At 36.1% G+C, this 24,312-nt stretch overlaps 1 protein-coding gene and 1 long non-coding RNA gene across 2 annotated transcripts in view; one reads left to right on the top strand and one right to left on the bottom strand.

The window, feature by feature from the left end:
• LOC138710207 (uncharacterized) overlaps window positions 1-9,163 on the bottom strand; it is a 40,835-nt gene extending 31,672 nt beyond the window's left edge. The window contains exon 1 of the long non-coding RNA XR_011335172.1: window positions 8,356-9,163. This is a non-coding gene — a long non-coding RNA (uncharacterized lncRNA). The remainder of the gene's footprint in view (window positions 1-8,355) is intronic.
• The window catches only part of LOC138710199 (DNA polymerase alpha catalytic subunit-like), a 558,528-nt gene that overhangs the window by 436,788 nt on the left and 97,428 nt on the right, over window positions 1-24,312 (top strand). The gene's annotated exons all lie outside the window — the stretch shown is intronic.

Genomic DNA, 24,312 nt, shown 5'->3' with positions numbered 1-24,312 from the left:
CATTTTCTTTAACAGAAGCATTTGCAGTAATTGCCATGCATTGCCGGAATAATTAACACGAAATGTGTATTATATTTCTGAAAGTAATTATAAACTTATTAACTTCTAACTTTGTTGAAAATAGGCTACAATGTTTTTTTTTTTTTTCAAATTGCTTAAGATAGTTTATTTAGATATTTCCATTCAGCCCGTAAAACAGTGGTCCCCACCTCCTATTCTACAGAGAGTTCCTCGTAGCAGGGCAGGTAAGACGTTCAGCGGCGGGACCACAATATGAATTTACTGCATAGGTTTATGATTGTTTTCTGATGAAAAAAGATACGGGCTGAATGGAAATATCTAAATAAAATATCGCAGATGGTGCGATAGCCTCAGCTCTTCTATCAGAAATGGTTCCCGTGCCTGTTAGTATACAAGTCTACCCAGAGGGGGCCATTTTTGACACCCCAAGTACTCTTTTTAGGAACGTGGCTTTTACTTTCTCCAGTTGTTCTAGATCTTTCTTCTTCAGATATATCCATACTATTTGCAGGCCGTAGGCGAATATTCGAAAATTTTTTGTGGTGAATAGCTGTTTTGCTGCGTCCAGAGATAGTCTATTTATGAGTTTGATGTCATTGATGGCTCTTATGGCTGCGACTGATTTTTCCGCGATATGTTTGCTGAAGCACGTGCCCGTTGTTTGGAATTTTACTCCGAGGTATTTGTAGTGGCTTGATTGTTTCAGTGGTTCTTGTCCGTAATACACCAGTTCATGTGTTGCCACTCTTCCTCCTTTTCTGAAGACCATCTGCAAAGTCTTGCTTTTGTTTATGCGTAGTGCGTTTTCTTCTGTCCATGCTATGAGGGTGTTGAAACTTTCTTGTAGATCTCTATGTTTCGTCACGCATAGGACCATATCATCTGAGTACAAGTATATGGTAGCTTTACAGTTTGCTATTTTTAGCGCTTGGACGACATCTGCCGTGGTGATATTGAATAGCAGAGGGCTTATTGGATCACCTTGGAGGACTCCATTCGTTTGAACTATAGGTGTCGATGTCGTTATGTTGTCGTCTATGGTCACCCTGTTGACTGTCATAATACACCTGATGATGTGGGTCAGGTAGTTGTCTCCAATTATCGTTTCGAGCTTCTTCATTATGATCTGTCTGTCGAGCAGATCGAAGGCTTTTTTGAAATCGATAAATATTGTATATAGTTTCCCTTTGGGATGTCTGAGTGCCACTTGGATGTCGGACAACAGGTTGTTTATGGCATGCAAGGTGGCTCTCCCCTTCCTGGGATCCTTTTGTCTGTCAGGTCGTATAGCCTCTTTGTCAGAACTTTTGAGAAGACTTTGAATAGTGGATTCTCCAGCGCTATGCCTCTGTAAGCATCTGGCAAGGATGTAGCACCTTTGCCTTTATAAAGAACTTTGATGGTGGAGTGTCTCCACTTTTCCAGAATGGTGCCGTATTCCAGGCACTTGTTGAATAGCTGAGTCCATGTCTGGATTAGGTGCGGTGCTGCCAGTTTAAGGTGCTCGTTTGCAATGCCGTCCGACCCTGCTGCTTTTCTAGTTTTTGTTCCCATTATAGCAGCTAATATCTCTTGCTCCGTTATTTTTGGGAATATTGGGTGGTGACTGCTTTGTACCGGCAGTGCTGCATCGCTTCTACTCTGGTTCAGAATCTCACGAAAGTGGTCTACCCAAATCTGCATTTGTATCATGTTTGGAAAGGAGGGTCTTGTTGTCTTGAGGGCCGTAAAAGGACCGTCCATTGCAAATTTGATCAGTTGTTGCGCTTCCTTTTCAAGATGGCTCGCCCTTTTTTCTCTCAGTAGTTTCTTGTAATGTCTTCTTTTTTCGTTATATTGCTTCAAGATTTCTGTATTTGATGAGTTCCTTGCTCTGTGTAGGAGTTTGACTTTCTGCCTTTCTTCATAGCACACTCTGTCAAACCAGGCTTGAGATTTCCTCTTCGGGAGTTATTGAGTTATTATACCTAGTAACAATAGGTCTATAAGTTTGCAATAATGATGTATCGCAACACTTGGTTTTCACTCACATCCTTGTTGGCAGTCATTCCAGGATGCAGAGTTTGGTGTGAGATTTGTGGCAGAAGTCTCTAAACCTCTAAAGGCATGGCTACGACCTTGACTCGGAAGCTTGAGGGGGACTAGAGAGGAGATATCAATTCACTAAATCTCAGTATGAAACAAGGCTAGACTTCCGCCACAACAATATGTTGCGCTATATTGGTGTTCTGGGGGTGATGATGGTCGCCTTCTCGTGGTGCCCCCTGAACTATGTTTAATGAACATAGAAAAAAACGACCATCCAACATGCTCAAATGACAAATACAATCCGAAGTAAAATATTCCGGAGGTGAAAAAGTCCCCTCATTTGGATCTCCGGATGGAGATTATTTTAGCATCACATAACAAGACAAAACACAATATAATTCTACCTCAGCTGAAGGTCTTACAGTGGAATGCTGGAGGCCTTAATCAAACCAAGAAAACTGAAATACATAAAATTCTAATAGATAAAGACATTGATATGTTTGCAATAATGGAAGCCAATGTTACAGCTCAAAAATTACAGTTCTTTGTTTTCAAGAACTACAATACATTTCTACAACCTAAAGCAAGACAAAGAACTAGTGGCATACTAGTTGGCATCAAAAGAGGAATAACTTCAACCTTTAACATTGTTAAACAAATGACTAAGGAAGACAAATCTGAAGTAACGAATATATTATGCAAATCTGTCTTTCAGGTAGAAGCTCCCTGTGAAGCAGGCTTGAATAATATATTTGTTGCTGTCAGGGGCGTATTTTGTGGACTACCGGGGCTACCGGCGGTAGCCCAAGGAAATTACAAAAGAAAAAGTTTATGATATAACATAATGTAATAATTTTGTATTATTAGTTTTACCAAAGTAATTAAAATTAAAGCAATTGTTAGATTTATATGCACTCTCTGCTCTCGAAAAGAAACAAGTTGTCAAGGCGGCATCACTGCAGAAACCGCTGCTACGAGGGGTAGCCTGTGACCGTTCCGCTCACGCTGTCCTGTCGCACAACTGCCTGTCCCCCGCTACCTGTTTCTATCGTGCAGTGTAGGCCGGGTGAGTTGCCGCTCTCGTGATCGGTTTCTTCGAAGGTGCGAAGCAACAATAGGCTTAGTACGCTAGCTCATGAATGTGATTGTGTTCTTGCAGTTCAGTATTTTAAATTTGTGATTTGTTCGAGTGTCTAAGAGTTATATTAATTGTGAATTATGAAGTTTTTAATTTCCCAATTAAGTGATATTGTGAAAAATATGACAGAACAAGTTTCTGGAGAGGTTTGTGTTGAAAATGACTGTGTAATAGAAGGTTTAATAAAAGTGCCTTTTAACCGTCGTACATACAACGAGAAAGTTGAAATTGTGAAAATGGAAAGACCAACTCCTGAGTTAAATTTGTCCATGAACGTAAAAGAAAAACAGCGTGAGTACACACGCCATTTCACTTCAACATCATATGGTAAGTGGAATTGGTTGTGTGGTAGCTCTAAACTGTCTAAACTATTTTGCTGGCCATGTTTGTTATTTAGCCGCGAAACTAATGTGTGGTCAAAAGAGGAGTTTTCTAATATGAACTCCCTTCGAACGGCAGTCCTAAAACACGACAAATCATATTTGTAGTAGCATGAACTTTGCAAACTTTGGGAAGACAAGAATTGATTTACAGCTAGATAAGCAAAAAGCTCTACACATCAACCACACAATGCTCTTGTGAAAAGAAATCGGGAGATTTTACTGCGTCTTATTAACGCAGTCTACTTCCTAGGAAAACAAGAATTGGCTTTTCGGGATCATAATGAGAGTGTGGAATCAGACAATAGAAGAAATTATATTGAATATTTAAGTTCCTTAAGTGAATTTGACCATTTACTGGCCAATCATCTTGAGAGTTCAACAGTATTTCGTGGTACTTCTCCCGCAATTCAGAATTACTTAATATTTGCTATAAGTGGGGTTATGATAAAGAACATAAAATCTGAAATAGAGGAAGCACCTTTTGTGGCCATTGTTGTTGATGACAAGTGATCAGAGTCAATTGTCCACTGTTTTAAGATACGTCGACAGTACTGCCAATGTTCAAGAACGGTTTATAGGATTCACAAATGTCAGTTCGGACAAAACTGCTGCTGCTTTGTTTCAGCATGTGGAAGGTGTTATAGCAGAATAGCTACAATGTCGGCAATAAGTTAATTGCACAGACATACGATGGTGCTTCAGTTATGGCGGGAAATATTAATGGCTTAAAAACGAAAGTTCAAGAAAAGTATCCTCAAGCACTATTTGTCCATTGTTACAGCCATGTTCTCAATTTAGTTTTGCAACAAACTATTTCATCCATCCCAGAATGCCGCATTTTTTTCAAAACACAGTCGGGTTTAGCTGCATTTTTCTCATCATCTCCTAAAAGATCAGGAAAACTCAAGGAATTTATGAACAAGAAACTCCCAAAAATAGCACCAACTAGATGGAATTTTACATCTCGGCTTGTAAATACAGTAAAGGAATACAGAGAACAACTGACTGCTTTCTTTGAAAATATCATTTGTAATGACTCTGAAGAAAACTGGGATGATGATGATGTAATTGTGCAGGCTCAAGGATATTTGTATTTTTTCACACAGTTTCAGAATATATTTCTTCTTGAAGTCTATGCTAGAGTGTTCGCACATACAGATGTGCTCTACAATATTTTTCAGACAAAAAGTCTAGACATAGCATACTGCTTGCAAGAGGTATCAAAGTTAAAAAATACTATATCCGAGTTCAGACGTAGTGGGTTTCCGTCCATATGGAGTAATATGGAAAATGAAAATTCTTCAGCCAATACAATGGAACCACCATTAAAGCGAAGAAAAGGAGATGATGAATTGAAATACAGGCAGCTGTACTACAGCATACTAGATCGTATGCACATGGAAATTACTGACAGATTTTCTGATTATGGAAAGCTTATAGATTCTCAAAAATTTTTTGCTTATAGAGAAAACTTCCCGAATGAGGCACTAAACAAATTATTTCAGTCCTATAACAGTCACTTTGATCAAGTATGTTTGAAAAATAAATTAAGCGTAATATATTCAGCAGAAGTCTTTGATTTTTCGAACAAACCTATCCACGAAATATTATCTGCCATATATGAAAACCAGCTGAACCAAGTTATTCCTGAAGTCCTTAAATTGGCAACATTAATTGTGACAATACCAGCTACGTCAGCATTGGTAGAAAGAACATTTTCTGTGTTGAAGCGAATAAAATCCTACTGTAGATCAACTCATACACAAGAACGTTTATCCGGCTTGGCACTGATGTCCATTGAAAAGTCATTTCTACAGAAACTTCGCAAGTGGCCCAACTATAATTTCAATGACGAAGTCATCAAAGTATTTTCGTCCCAATCAAGACGTCTGGAATTCACATATAAATAGGTAAGGAATTTTATTATAGGGATTTTAAAATATATTTTGTGTAATAATAGGGTCAGTGGTAGCCCAGACCCTTAAACCAGTATACGCCACTGGTTGCTGTAGGTACGTTAACAGAAAGCCACAATTTAAGTCACACAGAATTGTGTGCACTCAAAGTTGGGTTTCTGGCGTCTTGTCAAACCATTTGAGTTGTGTGGACTTAAAGGGAAGAATTGTGACGGTGTCTTGTATAGTTCCTGGAGTAGCTCAATCGGTAGAGCATTCATGCGCTAAGCGAAGGGTCCCAGGATCGATACCTGGCCCAGGAACAATTTTTCCTTTGAAATTATTCACAAATCTGAAATTTGTAAAATAGAACTTCGGATAAATAACACTTCAAAATGTATAGCATATATAACCCCCTAATAACAAACCCAATTTGGACAATATAGTAGTTACACCAAAGACTCTCATAATTGGAGACTTCAGTGGTCATTCTAAAGAATGGGGATATTTAGGCATCAATTCTGTTGGCCATTCAATAGAAGATTTTCTTAACACCCAATCAATCCAATTATTATTCAACCCAGAAGACCCTCCAACATATCTTCATTCCCATGGAACATCTAATCCAGATTTAACTCTAATATCTTCAGACATATATAACAAGGCAAGCAGGAAAGTTCTGGAAGACCCTGGACTTGGCCACAAAATCATTGCTACTTCTATTTTACTACATCAGAAACCTACAAACAAATCTTATAACAGATGTTCTTGGAATTTTAAAAAATCCAATTGGACTAAATTTAGAGAAGATCTAGAAAATAACCTCTCCATTAATATGAACGAATCCCCAGACAAATGTAACGACATAATTTGTGCAACTATGCTAAAAGCAGCAAAGAAATGGGTGCCCCGAGGAAAGATCCCAAACTACAAACCTTTCTGGACAAAAGATTTAGAAACATTAAAGAAAGATTATTACAAAACAAAATTATTTCACACATAACAATAAATATTATACACAAACTGAAGGATTACCAATGGGTTCACCTATATCAAGTATATTAGCTGAAATCTTCATTCATAATATAGAACAAACACACATACTAAACACTGACAACAACAAACACGCAGAGAGAATAATGTACTGGCATCGATATGTAGATGACATAATAGTCCTATATAATGGAAACAAAAGACAAATAGAAAACCTACATCAACAACTCAACAAAATACATCTCAAATTAAAGTATACAATAGAAACAGAACATAACCAAGCTATAAATTTCTTAGACATCACCATAACCAAAACAAATAATAGACATGAATTCAAAATATACAGGAAACCACAACTACAACACACATACAGAATTCATCGAACTATCCTATACAACATAAACATGCAGCTTTCCATACAATGACATACAGATTAATATTTAACATACCTATGAACAATGACAACTATACTGAAGAACTAAACACAATAAAATATATAGCACAAGACAATGGATATAATCCTAACATGATAGATACACTAATAAAAAAGACAAAACAAAAACAGAACAAACCAACACAAACACCGCGTGAGAATAAATACATAACATTAACATATCACAATATCAATACTTACAAAATTGCAACGTCATTCAGAAAACTAAAACACAAGATAGCATAGGTACAAAACAAAAACACAACACAGAAATATCTAAATAATCACATCAAACATTCAAATAAATATAATTCAACTGGGGCTTACAAACTAAAATGCAATAGCTGTCCACATTTTTACATAGGACAGACAGGAAGAAAGTGCATATGTAGTAGAAAGTCATAACTTATTATTTTCACAAAGTTCACTTTTTAAACAAGAGCTCAGCACTTTTAAGATAACAAAGAATCAGTTTAAAATATTCACAGACATATCTGTAACACTTTCTGTGATAAGGGTACTTAAAGATGGTGAATTTAACACTGGTAATACAAGGTCTCTAATCTTACCTTAATGGATAGATAAATAAGTGAACTAACAAAGTAAAGAACAGAGGAAGGACTGAAGGAACTAATTAATATATAAACAAGTAGCTTGATGATCAGTCAGTTGGTAACAAATTTGGTTATGGTCATTCCAACCATCATGGATTCTATGAGTCTGGCAGTTAAAAGAATTCTGTGTATGAGACAGAAGTATCTCTTAACACCGAATTCGTTACCTACAATGATGCGTTCATGGTTGAAAATGATGACTGATAGAGCTACATTTGACGTGGGCAAGAAATGAGACCAGTAAATTTTTCGTGGAACTCTAGTAGTCAATAAAGAAATTAATGTAAAAATATATGAAGGGTTCACAACCAGAGTGGACCAAGTCCTTCTGGAATAATTTTGAGAAATTGAGTCTTAAAAGTACCTGACTCATGCTTAGCAACCTTCACTTTCCATAGGAAATGCTGCCCTCTCTGGAGTAACAAATGAGTTATTGACTTAGTTTGTTAAGGCAATGAATAAATCTAAGTTTTCTTCATCTGAGATTGCATTAATCCACAAACTGACCACTGGCAGACTTGATCCACTCTGGTTGTGAGCTCCTCATATATGACAGAAAGAATTGAATGAGGAATTTGAAAAAGGGACCAAGTCCATATTTTTTGTAAATTGAGTTTATGCCCATTTCTGGGTCTCCATACACTCTTCTTGGATTTCAGCATTAAAAGGAACGAAGTCCTTTAGAATGTACACATTTAAATTGTGTATCAACATGTTTGGACTGTTATATATCCAGATCCATACAAAAGGTTTTTTGTCGTTTTCTTCAAATTTACTTTTCCAGACTTAGTCCCTTTTGAAAATTCCTGATTCAATTATAAAATAGAATTCGAAGGCACAATTAGCTCACCGGATTGTATCACAACAGCTGATTTCCCTGCATGCCATGACAGGGGAATAAGTTCACTGCAGCCTTGTTCTGTACATCTGACACGTCCCAACACATGGTGCGGCCCTTGGGACGTATGTCTTTGTGCCATGTCAGTAAATTCTGTGCAAAACAACCACATCACATTTTCAATGCTCTATTATCATTTACCACTCTGTCATCACCTCAATGTCTCTGAATATTGTCAGTCTTTTAAATGAGACATTACACAACAATTACAATTACTGAAATTTGATTGTTTTAGTCCTTGGCCCACAGTTTTTAAGTTTCAACAAAATTTCTTTCACGATTATGAAGGGGTTTTCCAAGAAACCGTGTCTCAAGTAGGTGAGCCTCTGAAGAGAAAAAATATCAACTATAAACGCATCTATTGCGAAGTGTTTGATAATATTGATAACCACTTGGATGTAAGATTTCAAGATTATTCTAAACTGAAATTTTTAAATTTATTGTCGCCTCAAAACTATGAAAAATATACTAACCAATTCCCAGAAAGTTGCTTTCAAAATCTCATAGATACATATGGAAAATTTTGATTGTAGTGTACAGCAGTAAAGAGTTTAGAAATAAAACCATGAGTGAACTTGCAAAACTATTGAGTACTAATTCAATGCTGAAAAAAAGTTTTCAGCAGTTTAATGTGTTAGTGACATTACTGTGTACAGTCACAGAAGAAAAATCTGGCCGATGAGCAGCAAAACTCGTAATGTTACTTACGCCGGTTTTTTTGTAATTATCACAGTACAGAGTATCTAAGAGGGATACTGTTTACTCCCCCCCAACGTTGCTGGTCTCGGAAGGAGAGGATTTCGGACTGTTTCTGTTCACATTCCATAAGGTTGAAACTCTTGTGTTCTTGTCGACATAGGCCTACAAAAATTTTCTTAGTAAGCATTGTAGTAGTAATTTTCAGATAAGTCAATATACAATACAATATAACATAAATATTTATTTGTTATTCAGTCTAAATGACTTATCAGTGTTTTAAAAAAAGATCAATAAAATGTATAAATATAAATATTCATTGAAGTTAAAGGTTAAAATAATGCTAACGTTTTCGCCTATTACCACCTTTAGGCATTTGAGCAATATTTTATATTAGTTACTTACGATACGTATATATTATAGAACGAATTGCATCATGAACAGCTCAACTTCCTGTTGAAAGTCATACCTGCATTCTACGTTTCAACCATCTGAAATTATTTCGACGTCCACTCAATATGAAGTTTAATATTGGAATCAATAAGAACCATAAGATTATATCATTATAATACATATAATTACATCAATAACGGCACATACCAGTAATTGGTAAAATTATACGATCAAATGTAAGCATTAATAAGACATTATAGAAGTAATCAATTTTTATTACAAGGTAATATTTTATTTTATTTGAATCCATTTTAAATCTACAATTTAATCTTTGTGTCCTATAGTTGTTTTAATTATTGTCGTAAATTTAAGTAGAGATGAGGATAATTAATTCAACTATCATACATATCAAAACAATAATTAACTCAACTATAGTTTATCATTTAATTTGCACAAATGATTTTAATCTGTTAGTTTTAAGATTGATTAATGTATATATTCAACAGCCATGCCTTTTACTGTAAATTAATGTATCACATGATATTGTTGGCTCAAGTGCCTGAAGATGCCAATAGGCGCAAAACGTTAGCATTATTTTAACCTCAACTTCAATGAATATATATTTTATAAATTTTATTGATCTTCTTTAAAACACTGATAAGTCATTTAGTCTGAATAAAAAATAAATATTTATGTTATATTATATTCTACAGAAATTTGTTATTTCATTGTTTTTACCATTGCGGGTATGAGGAATGTTACTGATTTCATTATCATCTCCTCTGTTCGTCTCTCTTTAGTCTATAGACCAGGGATGCTCAACCTTATGAATACTGCGGGCCAATATTAAAAAAAATATATTATTGGAGGGCCACAGACATCGTCCAATAATAAATTATTTACATAAATGTCTTGCTAATTAGTGATTATTGTAATTTATATTAATTAATAATACAGGTCTGTTCAAATATTTTTTTTTAATTTTAAGTTTGAAACTTTAGTATTGGGCACAGCTGCTATAGACATACTACATTTATGCAAATCTAGTCTTTCAGGTGAAGCTCCCTGTAAAGCAGAATTGAAATTATTCAAATCTGCTTTACAGGGAGCTTCACCTGAAAGACTAGATTTGCATAATATATACGTTACTGTGTACGTTAACAGAAAACCACAATTCCAAGTCACACAGAGCTTGTGTGTACTCGTTGTGGGTCTCTGGCGTTTCGTCAGCCCATGCGAGTTGTGTGGATATAAAGGGAAAGGTTGAGACGGTGTCGAGTGGAGTTCCCGGGTAGCTCAGTGGTAGAGCGCTGGTACGTTCAACCAGAGGTCCTGGGATCGATACCCGGCCCCGGAACAATTTCCCCTTGAAATTATTCATACTACATTTATTTATGGTTTATTCTTATTTTAATATCTTCCTGGCAAAACAGACTGCCAATATGACGAAGAGTAAACAAAATTGAGAAAGATACAATACATAGGAACTTCGTTCTAAGACGATATAGAAGTCAACAGTCAGATAAAGTAGAATAAATATAAATTGATTGAAGTAATCCAATACAAACGGTATAAGTGAACATTAAAATAAATTGAAATAAATATATATAAATTAATTTAGGTAAACAATTAATAATAGTGACGAAAGAGGAACATAAATAGATTTGTTAATTAGAAATAATTTTTGTGCGATTTAAGGAAACGTTTGATTATATAAGCGGTTTACTATAACTCATTTATTTATTCTATTTTTAAACCTACAGTATTTACTTTAGTTCTGAAAATAAGGGAAAATATACATTCCTGAAGTAAAATAATTAATATTGAATGTTCTTTTTATCACAAATTAAAATGTTCTTCTTTCTATGTAGCTCTAGTGATATACAATAGTTTCCTTCTGGACTTAATAATCTGTCCAGAAACCATTGGCATTGTTCACTGTATCCACTCTTCTATGTACAGAATTAACAAGGTTGTGGATATATCTATCTGACAATGCAACATCATCCCAAGCATCTGAAACGAGATCCCACAATTCGTCCGTATACCTAGGACGCCAACCCTGTAGTTGTTCATTAACACCGCGTTACACTTCCGCCCCACATTTTCTATGGGATTTAAGTCAGGACTTTTTGGCACCCATGGAACCTCTACAACATCATCCCTGTGAATGTTGAACCACCGCTACACGGCAACACATGTGTGTACGGAAGAAAAGTCGTGTTGGAATTTTATTTTGTTTTTGGGCTGAAACACACGCACACTAGGTAGCATCACATTTTCCAGTATATTGGTGTACTGATGCCCATTCATATGCCCATGAATCCTCCATAGCGCGCCGCCACCATAACCAGAAATCCATCCCCACATCGACATGGACAAACGACCAATGCATTGCCTCTGGACCACATATTCAGGGTCAAATCTCTTGGATTGTTTCGGTCGATATACTTGCACTGGCCCTGTGCTGTGGTTCATAAACACTTTCTCATTCGAAACGATGACCTCTTGCCATGGATAGTTGTAATGCATTTGGCAAAATGCGACACGATCAATTCGATGGTCTTCAGTCAGAACTTTACCGCCACTCTTCTCGGCACAATATTGGCACCATTGAGCCTTTTAGAAGCCGTTCTGTTGGAAGCAGGAAATCCCGTGTCGGCAACAAGCATTTTAGAAGTGTGAAATGGAAAGTGCCTCGAACGTTCTATTAACATAAGATCTTGTTGTGATGTTGATGCCTTGGGTCTTCCGCTAAAAGGTTTACGAGTTACGTATCTTTGCTCTTGATACTGCGCTCACCATCTGGACACTATTCTAGTCGCAACTCCATAGCGTTCTCCAGCTTGCGCCGCACTAAATCTGCCTTCCTCGATCAGTGCAATTACTTTGGCTTTGACGTCCATAGCTATCGAACTGAAAAACTAATGATGATTTTCGAAGTGGTTGTGGCTATTTATAGACAAAATCTGTTGGTAAAGATGGACAGGGTCACGTGTCTAGGACTCTAGAAAAAACACGAAGTAGGCTATACAGTGGTCATAAATCATAAACGTAGTATGCCTGTAGAGTGAAGACAGACGAACATAGGGGATAAAAATTACATTAACAACATTCTTCATATCCGCAATGGCAAAACCAATGGCAAAACAATTTTCTATATGTCGACTAAAACACAACAAACATTGCAATTATACAAATACAGTATATTATAGACTTTAAACAAAACCATTCCGAACGTCAGTCTCTCGAAGCGTAGCAGCTATGAGGGGAAGTCAATAGTGTCCCTATTAGACATTCTGAACAGAAAGAGTCCGAAAGCCTCTCCTTCCTAGCCCAGGAACTTCGAAGGGAGGTAAACACTATCTCTCTTAGACACTCTGTACTGTGATAATCACAACAAAACCGGCATAAGTAACATTATGAGTTTTGCTGCTCATCGGCCAGATTTTTCTTCCGTGACTGTACAATTCCTGTGAGTACGTCTTTAGTAGAAAGGTCGTTTTCAATGCTGAAGAGAATCAAAAGCTACTCTCGAAATTCTACTGGAGAAGAGAGACTATCTCATGTTGGAATTATTCCAATTGAAGTATGCCTACTAGGAGAACTCAGGAAGAAAAAAAGAGTTCTTTGATGAGGTGGTTACCAAATTTGCTTCCCAGGAGAGAAGGATTGAATTTCAGTTCCGTTGATCTTACTGTGAGAAGTGCCAAGGGTGAGTTTAAAGCCAGAAGCTTGTTATTTTATATCAAATGTTGTATAATGGTAGCTTTAAGAAATTTAAATTGATATTAGGTCTACTTATTTTAATATATGTTCTTTTAAATTATTATCAGTTGTGATTTTATCAAGGCAAGCCCCTTGATTTACTATTATTTATCTAACAATTATAATATTCAGTGCTTCGGCTGTCTGAATGGTCACTGCACGCCACTGTCCAAGTGTACAGTTTCATCACTTGGACAAAGACAAGCCCCTCCAACATACTTACAAATTGACCTAAGGGAGCATGCAAGGATTCCAACTCTGTGAATAGATTTGTGTGTTAAGAAACTTCCCAAACTATGATAAATATCTGGATCTAAAAAAAGAGCTAGACAGCAAGGAAGTAATATAATGAAACAAAACACATTAAAGAGATCTGGGCAAGTTGTTTGACATATGCAATGAAAGAGACTGGAAATAAGGAGGGCCAGATGTTTCTTGAAAAGCAAAGAGAAAAGTATTTTGAAGTAGCATGGAAGGTAGTGATCTCAAACAGCTGCAAAAGAAACCAGAGCTCGGTACGAAGAAGTGAAATCTGTGTGTGTCTAATGCCTACCCACTTCACTTGCGTGATTTTGCATACCGCGGATAGATGACAGGACTGTGATCCATTTTCAAGTTGCACACCACTTCGACAGACCACAATATGCATAATGTGTATCTGTTAAGAGTTACGTCGTGTATTAGAGTGAGTATATGTGTAAGTGTAGTGTAGGAAATGATGAGGACGATGACAAAGGTGAGGAAGAAAGAAAGGGGGAAACCCGGTGCTGACACGTAGCCTACTCCTGTTGATAGCACCCAGGGGACCACCAGTCTTAATGTCCCCATCCGATGGGTGAATCTCTATCAACAGTGACATATGCCTTCTTTTCATATGCACGTGGAGAGATTTGGGATTTAATTCAGGCATACTGCTGCACAATTTATTGAGTAAAAGTTGTGCACCACCATCTCTCCTAGTCCCGAGGTAGAAATCTTACATGAAAATTTCTGAACCTGCTGAGAATCGAACCTGAGCCGGCTAGTTTGAAGGCAGTCGCATTACCACAGCACTAACTTGGTGGACATGAAGAAGTGAATTTATATCCATGAAAGGAAGAGCAACCGACCCTCTTCATCATGTTAATCACCTAGTACATCTGATAGCAAGAATGCATATCGACTGTCTGAACCATTATCTTGATTTTCAACATTATTACTTTCTTCAAAGGTTCCCTCCTCACACCTAGTGTCCCTAACAACATATTCCAGTCACCTAAAGTAGTCAGTGCCTTGGATAGAGTCAGTCTTCCAGATTGTGCAACAGTATTTGTAGCTGGAGCCATTGCTGAGACACTAGATAACATTAGAGAGTGGAACAAAGCATCTATTGGTATCAAATACTCTCTAACATTAATACTGGACAGTTCACGATAAGAGAGGCGAATGACTCATCAGTGCTATCTAGCAGCAGGGAATGTTGACAGTGAGGATAACGTGGCACATAGCGCGGTAAACTGCATCTAACAAGAGTTTTGTACTTCAACACGTGGTGTAAGTCGTAAGGATTATTCTCATGGCTGTTCCACAACATGTCAGGGAAAGTGGAATTGTTTGTTCTGTGTTCTTCTGTAAAAACTACGCTTGGCAAAAAGATGCTAGATCGTTCTTCAGATTTCCGAAGTGAGTAGGTGAGTGAGTAGTCATGTAAATACAAGTAGTCTATTACTTTTCTGCCACAGGATGATGATGATTATTACAGTAGAGTCAGTAGATAACTTGTTCTGTGACCTTATCATGTGTTGTGGCTCTCACCAATGGGTATGGAGAAGGAAGATAATTAGTCTGAGATGAACTTTCGTGTCAGTAGATTCGTATAATTTTAATCATGAAACAAACTCTCTTTCTGTTAGCTCATTCTTTTCCCACTTGCACGATTCACATGACAGGTCTCGTGTCCTCACCATCATCATCATCATCATCATCATCATCATCATCATCATCATATCATTATTATTATTATTACTGTTATTTGTTTTTGTCTTATAGATGTGCCATATGGGTAAATAAATGTAAAAGACAAGACCTAGACGAAACGTTTAAAACTAGAGGAACAGAGTATCTGTACAAAAATCACAGAATAGTTCAGATCACTTTAGATTATCGGACTTCAATAACCCTAATTTGAAAAGTCAGGAGTAAGTAAAAATAAGGTGTAATTGGAAAAGTACCGAAGTTTCAAATGAGTCATAGACCTGTTAATTTTTAATATATTTTTTTAATAACAGACTGAAGAGAACAGCTATTCCTTCACTGAATTTAACAGCGCCTTCTTCCGAAAATATGGGTCAAAGTACAATGAAAGAACCGCGAAGGTCCCCAAAGAAACGCATTAGACCTTCCATCGAGGAGGCGACAGGTTCTCCGATTCCAGACAGAAATGACGATAGTCCTCTACCAGGTACCTCATAATCAGATAGTACATTAGCAATAACATGTTCTCTGTGCTAAGTGAATCAGTTATTAAACTGCATAAAACTACTTTACTTCCATCATACCAAACACAATTTCTTTATAGTTTCTCCATACAAAATACTGAAAGTCATGACTTTTTCAAACTAAATAGACGCATATTGTGATACGCAACATAAAAATACGAATTATTGATTTTGTGAAGAAAGTGTGTGAACTCATGTTTTCTCATAAAAACTGATTCAGTTAGTTATTCAGAAAATATTATTTACCTAGCCCTAGACTTCAAGACGTTATTAATATTTCACTAAATTAAGTCCCTGTTTATTTTTTAAGATGCAAGAAATCCTAAAAGGTCAAAGATGGCTCAAGATCTTCAGATAAAGACACTTTCTAAGAAATTGATTCCAGCTCAAAAGTTGGTATCTAAACACAAAAAAATTATTTCATCTCTTCGGGCGGAAGTGAGAGCTCTGAAGACAACCAGTTCAAATACTGATTTAATCAAAATTGTTTCTAATGATGAATTCATTATGTCGCAAGTGCGTTTAAAAAGAAAGAAAAAAATGGGAAGGCGGTATTCCAGTTACGATAAAAGTTTTGCATTGCACTCCATTATTGCTCACCTCAGGGCTACAGATTTTTAAGGAGAAAATTGTGTTTGCCAACAGTCAGATCTCTCCGAAATTGGCTTCATGGATTTGGTATAGGCCCCGGTATAAATCCCACCATTTTACAATTATTAAAAGTAAAGTCTGGAATGCTGCCACTAAATGAAAAGGTAGTAACAATTATTGTAGATGAAATGTATTTGAAGGAAAATATAACGTACAATGCTAAAGTGGACATTTTTTAGGGATTCATTGAATTGGGTATACACAGCCCTAACCAACAATCTCAAACTAATGTAAAAGATTCAGAGGTACCACTTGCAAACCAAGCAATGGTTTTTATGATTCGAGGAATGTGTCAAAATTTTAAGCAAACCATTGGTTATTTTCTATCGAAAGATGCCATGCCTGCAGAGATTTTAAAATCACATCTGCTTGATGTAATAAATAAAATAAAAGATACGGGATTTATCCCTAAAGTGATTGTTTCAGACCAAGGATCGAACAACACTAAATCGAGAAGACTGCTTGGATGTAATGAAGTACAGCCTTATTTTGAACACGATGGTGAAAAAATTTATTTGTTTCATGATACACCACATTTGATTAAGAGCGTAAGGAATAATTTAAAACATTATAATTTTAAGCTATTTGATAAATTAATTAAGTGGGAATACCTAGAAAAACTTTATTTTATAGATAAAGATATGAATCCCCGACTTTGTCCTAAAGTAAAACTTAATCACTTGAATCTACCAGCATTCACACCGATGCGAGTGTGCCTTGCTACACAGTTATTAAGTCATTCTGTAGGAAAAGCTATGGCATCACTCATAAAATTCAGTTACCAGAGGAGGCTCAACCTACTGCAGACTTCATCCTGTTTATGGATAAAGCTTTTGATTGTTTTAACTCTTCTAGTTTCCAAACTAGTAAAGCCTTAAATAGGCCACTAAGTGAAAATTCCACACACTGGAATTTTTTTAATGAAATAGAAAAAAACATTTGGAAATATTCAGGTAATAAACAATAGGAAAATGAACCCAAGATGTATAAATGGCTGGCTAGAAAATTTACAATCTTTAAAACTGCTATGGAAAGAATTGCATTATAATTATGGATTTAAATTTTTAATAACAAGAAGATTAACACAAGGCTGCATAGAAAATCTCTCTTCTATTATTCGATCTAAAGGTGGAAACAACGTAACTCCAGACTAATCGAAGTTTAGAGCTACAATTCGGGCAACCATGACGAAACAATTCCTAAGTCCTCCTGAAACAAGCAACTGTGAAGCTGACGTTTCTTCTTTCTTACTCAAGAAAGAAGATATCGAGGCAGCTAAATTGAATTTTTGCAGTCCAGGCATTACAGATGTCTCTGATTTGGATGTAACTGTTGATGACAAAAATGTACAGCATACAAATGAAGAAACCGTGTTGCAAGAAAATGCAAGGGCTTATGTTGTAGGTTGGGTGTGTAGCAGAATAAATCACGAAATTTGTCGAAGAAATTTATCTTGTAAAGAAAACCCCAACAATGACGTAACAACGCACATCGCAAATAAAAAATACTGTAAAGATTCAAAAATTGTTTTTCCTAATGATGTTTCTCTAATGCTCAGCCAATTGTGTTCTGATGTTTTTAAAGAAATTGATCATGTCATTTATAAAACTAGAATTGGTGTAAAAAAAGAACTAGTTAAAATGGTAGTGCTCCCTGTTAACATGTCCATTTGCAGTGACTGTGCCAATGTCTTCATTGATAAATATTTCAATGTGTTAATAAATTGTTACAGCAAAAATAAAATGGACAACCATACAGCTAAAAAACAAAACAAGCGATGTATGAAAGCTGCTAAAGTCATGCACAACTAAATTTCATCAAATTTGAAAATATGAGAATTTATCAATTCATTTCTATTCTAATAACTTTGTAATTTGTTATTAATTAAACATGTTATGAACAAAGTGACTCTAAAGTATACTATTTATTGCTTTGCAGCTTCTTATTGAAATCAAATGCACACCTCTCCTCTTTTCCTCACGTAATCCAGCACGGCGCACAGAGTGTGTGAACGTTTCAAGCCACTAGATGGCAGCATTGTTACTTTTCGCCGCCGCTTGCAATGCTAAACAGGGAAGCTTTCCAGTATTAATGTTAGAGAGTATTTGTTGGTATTCAAAGTCCACAAGCTTCTTACTCTCCATAAGAAATATCCCAACCAAACTGTAGATAAGAAAGAACAATTATAGGCTATTATGGCATTTTGCCAACATCTTTGGTTTCTCTCTGAGCATCTAGTTGCTTTTTTGATGACCAAGTGACCACAGAGAAAAAGAAAAATCATCATCATCAACATCATCATCATTTACTAAACAGGCTTTAGATAATGTGGTCTGTTGTGGACTCAATTCGTTAAACCAGCAAAAAAGGAAAATATAGTAACAAACTTGCAGCCTCCACAGAAACCTGATACTCCTCAATGACTACAGACCATGGCTAAATTGGAAAACCTGAAATTGGAGAATCCTGTAACATTAAGAACCGGTTATTTATTTGAAGATTGAAATAGGAAGAGACAAATCTCAATCTTTCCTGCACAGACTTCCTACAGAGTGGTTTTCAAGGAACTTCGTGATTGCTCCTCTTAGACGAAAGTAGTAAATGACACGACAGAACGCACTATCAACCTGTTCCAAAAGTACAATGAGACATTGACGAAGATGAATAGAAACAGTTCCTTCTATAACTTTTATCCAAACACTGATAAGAGTTTTCTACTCCTTCAAAAGCTGCTCTGACTTTTTTCTTTCACTATGTTACACATTATAAACTTCTCACCTCTGGAGCAACTTGTAAATGGTAATATTTTAATGAAATTTTTTGTGCTTGTTTTACACATTAATGCATAATATTAGCCTTGTGGGAATTTGAATTTTTGAAAGTTCGGTTTTTTGCACCACACTACCATGTCAAGACACTGGAGGAATTTCTGTTAGCTACTAGCAAACACATGTAATTTTTAAGTGAAGAGTTGTCTTTTAGATCTCTTATGTCAGATTCTAGAATATTGACATAACTAAGTACTTGACTGAGGGTATCGAATGTATTTTGCATGTTTAATCTTACTGTTTCTATTTGGACTGTAAGAGATTCGGTATCATGTACGTATCTCTGGCAGACTTAGTGTTCTCTCAGAAGATAAACTTTTCTTGGTAGGCGATCTATTGCAGACTCCATCCTGTTGTTCTCTCACCAGTGATAGCTTGGTTGAAACATGATGTGAACTGACATGAACTTTTGTACTGTCACCCCTTGACAATCTTTCTGATGATAAACATTTCTTGCCTGGAAAGATGAAGGACCCACCTCATGTAAAAGCCTCATACTCAGGATTGCCGAATTTGAGACAATCAAGGTGGAACGCACTTCTGACTGCGCACCTCTTAACTTTACAAACCACTCACTATTGCTCGTATAGTGTGGTCTCTCACCTCGCATGCATCGGATCTTAAAAAACAAGCCTTTTGAAGACTTGATTGCTGTGTGGATTTAGATTCAAACATGAGCACAGCTTAAATGTTATTGACTACTAACGACCCAGCAACCATAAAGCATTCTGAATCGTTAGAGACTGGAATTTTTTGTTGAGTTCAAAGTGCAAAATGTGGGATTTTCAAATGGGAAAATCGGTGCTTTCAATTGAATTTTTCAGTATTTTCACATTGTTCGTTTTCGAGCTTGGAAATTGGTATGTTCATTTTTATAAAGTCTTTACAACACTTTTTCCCAGATATTCGCAAGTTTTCTTTTTGTTTTGCACACTGCAAAAACAAGTGGCAATAGAAGTCAGCACAAGAGATTGTTCGTCTTCCTTGCGAAAATTAATTGCCGATGCATGTTTTACCAACTTCGAATCTTTCTCAACAGTATCTCTTCTTTCCCACGAGACCTCACAATTACAAAATTTACACATGACTGTACTTTTGTCTGTGCAATAAAACCTATGCCTTATATACTGGAAAGCTCTATTGGAGCTATTTTATTATTAAGCATTCTTGTAGCCTCACTTGCACGGGAACACAATAATGTTATTTCGCCTATGTGTGACACTATAAACAAATAAAACAAACACACTCAACACGCTCCAAAGTAATATGCATTCAGCAGGCTCACAACGCTCACAATACGATTCTCGCACATCGCTACATATATCAGATATGATGTCAGGAGTGTGTTTAGACCAGGTATTTGAATTAAAACCTTCTAGCTCGTTGACCGTTGACTAAAACAGATTCAGAATCGAATGTGCAATACTAGTGACCATAAATATCGACCTTATCTGTGCGACAGCTATCGATTATCGATTGCAGTAAAAAAAATTAAAAATTGAAAATTCGCGCACATAATTCGCTAATTGCTTAAAAAACCCCATTCCCGACTTGATACGGATTTCGCGATGTTTCACGAATTCAAATCAGGAATAAATTAATTGAAGAATGTATATTTACTGTAATTAGATGTTGAGAAATATTTTTTTTCAAAAATTCGAGAAATATTCCATTCCCTATGAATTGTCAATACTTTAAAAGAAGGAAATAATATATTTCATTCAAATGGAATAACAAATTGTAGGAGAGAGGAAAACGAAGTAGGGTAAATCTTGTTAATATTGTGATAAGAGTAATATCGTGATACTGTGTTTGATAGCTTCTTATCATGCTTTTACAGAGTGAGAGAAGGACCGATTTCATGCAGCAACTTGTCCACGAACTTGTCCTTAATACATTATCACAAAAAACAGATTTTTGTCTCGATAAGTAAAATTGTAATAAATTCTCATACCAACTATCACGATATTACTCATATCACGATATTACCAACCTTTACCCTATCTTATTATTGTGCTTAATAATGTACACATTTTTGTAACTGTTAGTTGCCGCATGCTTTAAAATATATTTTTGAGAAATAAATTAAATAAAATTTTAATTCAACTTTTATAATAAGACAAGAACAAGCTGCCTTGTTTTGTGATTGTAATTTAGGTCTACCTTCGTTATTAGTGAGACATATGCAAGAGATTTTTTACATTGACTGAACATTTTTTTACTTTCATATATTGTCTCTTCTTTACAGTCGAAACTAAAGCTTTTGCCCCCAAAATGTATTTAAGATTTTTATTGAGAACTGTCTAGACAGCGGTAATCTGTTTGGTTAAAGATTTTAGGCTAAATCATATACTAATTAATAGGCCTACAATATTTTAAAGGGAGGGGCTACTCATCAATTAGCACTGGTCAGCTTGATGTGTTAATGACTGAATTTGGTATAATTTTCCTCTATTCAATACCTAATTCCCTCTTTACCCTTTCCTATCCAGTCCTCTGACTGAACTCTTACTTTCTTCGACCCCAACGGTATTAGAGCATTCGAGGCCTTGGGGTTCATTTCCCTTTCCTTCCTCCTCTTTCTACTTTTCTGTTCCTAGTGCTGACCTGCTATGGCACTAAAATCGTCCTCCAGTGGCTTAAGGAGGGAAAGCTGGTGATCAATAAGATCTCCCAGCTAGGTCCAATGGACCCGTCGACCAACAGCAGGTGTGGCCTCCAGACATTCTGGGGGTTGTGTGTGAATGAAGTAGTCACCAAAACATTAAAATATGGTGTTCACTTAAATCGGCTACAACTTGCTATTTAACTCCAATATGAAATGAGTACCATTAAGGTAAAATTATCCGGAGGTAAAATAGTCCCCCAATCGGATCTCTGGGGGGGGGGGGGGACTACTTTAATCGTACAGAATCAACTAAATATCCTACAATGGAATGCTGGTGGTATAATATCAGCTAAGAAGACTGAACTAGCCAATATACTCTCAGAAAATCAGGAAATGGAATATGAACACCTAAAAATGTGTGCTTCACTGGCTGACCATGATAATATCTTTGAAAAATATTGGAGTGCAAGAGGTCAAATGACTTTATTGTCAAACGCCTAGCATTAGAAAACAACAACAACATAATGTATTTTGTAGTTGAAAATCTATTTATTTATTTAAATTATGTTTTTGAATAATGAATAGACATCGGATTTTTAGGCACTAAAAATTGCAGTTTTAGGCGCCTAAAATAAGCTGAAAATTTGTAAAATTAGGCTCTATTTTAATGAAAATAGGCATTTTAGGCACATCAACGTATCATACTTATTTCTTTCACTGAAATTTTTAGTTATACATTAAAATACGCACAAAAAAGTATGTTTAAACATTAAAAAAGAATACTATGTTATATTTATAAACAGAGCTGCACAAATTTAATATATTGAAACTAATGAAATAATGATTATTGATATCAAGATTACTCATTTTAAGTTATTGAAATTCAGTTCCATGCTCAGACTTTATTATAATTATCTGCACTGTACACCACCAGAATTTCAAGAATTGAAACAGAAAATCAATATCCCAAATTTAAAAGAAAACTTACAAATTAAACCAAACCCCTTAATTCTATTAAATATAGAATATAATCTAAATTTAACAGAAGAAATACTGAAATCAGAAGTAAACACTGAAATAATGGAACAATTGTCTTTAGAGACAATTAATATTAGGTACCCTCCACAAAACTGGCTTCATTTATACACCGACGGATCCTTGATCTCCAGAGAACAAGGTGCCAGTGCAGGTGTTACGTGCTGTCTCTTCTCACTTTATAGATCTCTTGGATATGGAACAACAAGTTTTGATGGAGAAATCATTGCAATAAGTGAAAGTCTCAGGAATCTTCTATGCCACATCAATAAATTTAAAAATGCAGTTATATTGTCAGACTCCAAAGCAGCTATTCTATCAATCGTCTCTAAACACACACCTTCATCTCAAACAGCAGAAATAACTAAAATGCTCTCCCAATTAATATCACTCAATAAAAGAATTGTATCCCAATGGATACCATCCCATTGTGGAATCCTGGGAAACGAGAATGCGGATGATTTAGCAAAGAAGAGCAGCACTGCTACTTACAGATCTGTTACTAAATCTACGTATTACTCTGTTAAAAGATTTATTAAATCTACATACTTAGACTTCAACAAACAAAATTTGATAACACAATCCCAAGGGAAAAAAATGGAACTCTCTGCATCAAAATCCACAGTTAATTCCCGATTTACCACGAAAATCGTCTGTAGCTGCATTTAGATTGGCAACAGGCCATGATTGTTTGGCCAAACACCTGCATAGCATTGGAATATATCAGTCCCCTAACTGCCCATTGTGCAACTCAAACCAAGAAATGGATTCGGAACACCTCAAAATCTGTGGTTCAGTGGCTAGCCATGATAATATCTTTGAAAAATATTGGAGTGGGAGAGGTCAAATGACTTTACTGTCAAACGCCTGGCATTAGAAAACAACAACAACATTATCTGGTATAGCAGAGGAGGCAAGATCTGCCCTGCGACCTTATCATGTGCAGTCACCAATGGGTATAAAGGGTCAAGACAGGTTTTAGTCTGAGATGAAATTCCATGTTGGTAGATTTGTACAGTGGCGGCTGATTGGCTGAGGCAAGTGATGCTGGGCCTCAGTCACTTTGTTTTCTTAAACTCAAAATTTTAGTGGTTTTTAGTCGTATATATCATAGCTATTATATTAGTTCTTTCAATGAAGCATATAGAGTTGTAGAAGTAGAAAACCTTGTGATGTATATAGACCTGTCTTGCAGTAAAATTTGTTCCTGAAGCCAGGATCACTCATGCCGTATCTGGCTTCTGCATTTCCCCGGGTTTTATGGTTGCACTGGGAAAGCTGAAACTGAGATACATTTCTTGTGGCCTCGTGGCCTAGCAGGTATTCCCCCACCCATCAGCCTTCACTTCTCCCATTCAGAACTCGGTTCTTGTCAATGCCTGTCTCAAGTGTCGGTTGGGATGAGAATAACAGTGGTGAATCGTCATATGATCCACTGTGGTTATGTGTTTCG

Source organism: Periplaneta americana, chromosome 12 (assembly GCF_040183065.1).
Source record: "Periplaneta americana isolate PAMFEO1 chromosome 12, P.americana_PAMFEO1_priV1, whole genome shotgun sequence".
Taxonomy (NCBI): domain Eukaryota; kingdom Metazoa; phylum Arthropoda; class Insecta; order Blattodea; family Blattidae; genus Periplaneta; species Periplaneta americana.
Note: the sequence above shows the minus strand (reverse complement) of the source record. Positions and strands in the feature narration are given on the sequence as shown.